This window comes from Drosophila ananassae, assembly GCF_017639315.1.
Source record: "Drosophila ananassae strain 14024-0371.13 chromosome Y unlocalized genomic scaffold, ASM1763931v2 tig00000106, whole genome shotgun sequence".
Lineage (NCBI taxonomy): Eukaryota > Metazoa > Arthropoda > Insecta > Diptera > Drosophilidae > Drosophila > Drosophila ananassae.
This window is the reverse complement of record NW_025319066.1, coordinates 440,225-444,174: the sequence shown is the minus strand read 5'-3', so window position 1 is coordinate 444,174 and position 3,950 is coordinate 440,225.

Genomic DNA, 3,950 nt, shown 5'->3' with positions numbered 1-3,950 from the left:
GCTGCCTTAAAATGCGCCGATCCTATTAACTGGAACAGTTCCCTGCACTTAATCCTCCTAGGCCTACGTACAACAGTTAAAAGCGACATCGGGCTGAGCACAGCTGAAATGGTTTATGGCACCGCTCTACGTGTCCCTGGCGGATTTTTTACACCAAACACACAAAAACATACCGAGTCTGAGCTTGCCGAGGCTCTTCAAAAAACCATATTTCAGCTACCAACCACTAAGCCAGGGCACCATCATACACCGCAGGAATTTGTGCCCCCGGATTTAAACCATTGTACCCACGTCTTCGTCAGAGTGGATCGAGTCAAAACCCCTCTGGGAGCAAACTACGAGGGTCCGTTCGAAGTGCTAGCAAAGCACGACCAGTACTTTACGCTCGAAGGACATACAAAAGACAACAAGGTGTCTATCGACAGACTTAAACCGGCAGATATCTTCCAAAACGAATCTCCTCCGACTCAAGAGAAAACGACAGCGCCAACTGCCCAGGCAACCGAGCAGTTATCAAGATCAGGACGACGAGTCAGATTCCCAGCAAAGTATCTTTCCTAACTGGAACTCTGGAAGGGGGGTACTGTGGCAAAGTGCTTACCATAGCACAATCGAACTCGATATCTCACGAGAGTATTGATATCGCTGGAGGTCATCCCTAGAAACACAACATTTTCGGCGCCTCACGACATCGACAGCCTCATCCGCTACGCTTTTGTTATTTTTCATTAGTTCTAAGCAAATATAAAGTGAATAAACGAACATTAAAAGGACATTGGGAAGGGCGATCTGGTCCTGGTCGCAGAGGATCACCAGCCGTCCCAACAATGGATCACCGCCAGCCGCGGACAGAAGAGTCAGGGTCGTCAGCAATTTTAGTAAAGCTTTACAGATTTTGAAGATGCTCCTATTTAATTGAAGAATATATTGTTTAAATAACTATAACAAATTCAATCAAATTATTTTGAGCTTCTCCTTAAATCCAAAATTAAAATATTTTATGATCTACTGTTTTGAATAAGAAAAAAGTGTTCCATAGGGAAAAGTTTTGGGGAAAAATCATAGATGCAGTAAAACAAATGTAGAAAATCGGAGATTTCAACTTTGGATAAGTATTCCAAAGATATGGTAGCTGCTAGATGCCATTTATTAATTTTAGATTGTGTTAAGCTTTTAATATTTTTTAAAGGTGGCCAAATAAATATACGTTTTTACGGTTCAATTTCAATGTTTTTAGTTGAGGGTTCAATCTAACCAACAAACTGGCAGCCGCTCAAATCAGTGCCAAAATACAAGTAAAGTAAAGCTTAGCAATAGAAACTCAAAACATGCATTTGTTTATATTTTCGTTGGCAAGAGGCGAGGCGGGGGAACGCACATAAATGTAAGATAAGCTAGTGTGCAGAAACTCTAGAAAAAGCTCCCAAAAAAGCATGCGCGACAAATACCAGTAAAGCGCATGCGAACGGGAGAGAAATAAACAAAAACAAAACTGCTGATAAACCCGCCGCTGTTCCTCCGTTTTACAATTTATAAATTATTTCAAATAGCTTCGCCTTTGGCTTCTTTGCTCACCAGTACACATATATTTTAAAAATGATATGTGCTAAAAACAATGATGGTCAACGCAATTAAATGAGCTACAACATTTAATATATGGTAAAATCAATACGAGGAAACTGTACGTGATGGAACCTATGTTTTTTCTGGACTTTGGTTCGGGGAAGCTTAATGTGGATGTTGGTTCAGATTCCATGTTTAGGGAAAAAGAATGAATTTTCGATTGAAAATATAACATCGATGAGAGATTGGGGGGAAAGCATTGTATTTTTATTCCAAAAAATTTACCATTTAATTTCCACGATTGAATCCTTATCATTTCACTAAATTCATATTATATGAAGAGGGGCCCGTGAACACCCACGTACCGGGGTCCGGTTCGGTTCTTGACGGTCCTGATCAGGATCACCGCCTGAGTCCATATAAGCATGTCCGTCTGTCTTTTTCCAAACAAAAAAGTCTTTCAGTCTTAAAGCTATCAACCTTAAACTTTGCACACATCTTTTGTTTGCAGGCAGTAAATAAGTAGGAACGCCCGGGATCGGTCGACTATATAATAGAACTGATTTATCGGAAATGCCATAGCTTTGGTGTTTTTTGTATAATTAATTATCAAAATACAGATAAGAAATACAATTAAAAGTAAATAAAACAAGAAAGGAAAACTAACTTCGGACAGAGTCGAAGTTGATATATCCTTGCAGTTAGGTAGCAGCTTATAATGTATAATATGTATATAGTTGATCTACCCTTGTGAGAATTTCAACATGGAATTAAGTTTCTTAAAAAATGTTGGAAACAGTTTCAATGTTGCGCCATTTCCGATCGCTTAGTTATATGGCAGCTATATGACATAGTCGGCCAATCCTTATGAAATGTGTCATATCCAATTATATTGGCAAAATATTAAAAAAAAAATTTTTCATAAATTTATCGAATTATAGCATGTGAAGTTACGTAAATTGATTGTTAAGTTACGCGTTATTAAGTTTAAAACTTTTTAAAATATCTATTATATCCAGACTTAACGTCAAAAATGGTAATAAAAAACTGAAAAAAAAGTTTTTTTAAGAAAAGAAGTTTTTCCAAAAATTGGCCCTAACAATCCTATTTATATTGCCGAAGAAAAAAAATTTTCTGTATGCATCCGATCTGAAAGAAATGTATAATTTTCGTATAAACATTTTCGAAAAGTCGTTTGGTTTGGAAGAAATTATGGTGAATATAAAAAAAATTTTTAATCACTAAGTTGAGGCTGATGTAGACATTTTAGTCCCAAGATAGAATATTTTTCTTTATTTGCACTCTACTCCTAAAGATTAGTACCTCAACCGACCCCATTCGACATTTCGTTATTCAAGAAAGTTAGTTATTCAAGAAATTCGATTTTTTCAGCTCTTTCCAAATGAAAGCAGTTTGTCCCTCTGTTTGTCTGGTTGGGTGTTTACACTATTTTTTTCTTGGCATTTCTGAAAAAAATTGGAGATGATACCTACTTAGCATACGCTTTGGAATGGCTGACAATTTAGAAATGCCTAATTAGGAGCGTCGAATTTTTTCCCTTTCTTATGCAGCGGAATAATGTAAGATTCCTTCCTAGGAAAGATATGACTCCTATAACATTCTGCGCTATGCACGGTGAAACAGGCGGCATAAAGAATTTCTAACGTTAATTTGCCCGAGTGACATGTCGAAAATACCCTCAGGGAAGTCTTGGTGCGAGTTAGGCTGTAAAGACGGTGAATTATCAACATTAGACCACATGAGTTCTAGGATATTAAAGTCACGCAGAGCTGGTCACCATCAGACAATCAGAAATTCAACTTAATCCTTGAGATTTTACCTCTTCAGAAGCGAATTTTGAGTCTACAAAAATGAACACTCCTCCTCCCCTTCGCAGAGTTCTATCGACTCTAAAAGTGGTGTACCTAAGGAATCTGTACCAAGTCTTATCTTTCTAACTTAAAAAGCACCAAAGTTATGCCAATTACGATCGTTCTATGGCAGCTATATGATATAGTCGGCCGATCCTTCTGAAATAAGATATTTTGACCAAAAATACTATGTGTGGAAAGTTCCAACCCTCTAACTTAAAAAACGCCACAGCTAAGACATTTCAGTTAACTTCAATCAGTTCAATCAATCAGTTCCGACTTATACCCTGCCTGAAAAAAAAGGATGTGTGAAAAGTTTCAACTCGATAGCTTTAAAACTGAGACCTTGTTTGCGTAGAAAAAGACAGACGGACAGATGGACATGCTTATATCAACTCAGGGGGTGATCCTGATCAAGAATATACATTCTTTATAGGGTCGCAGATGTCAAAACTATACTTCCCTCTGCAAGCGTATAAATATAGCAATGTTGTGCCACAGTCGGACGGTCCTTAT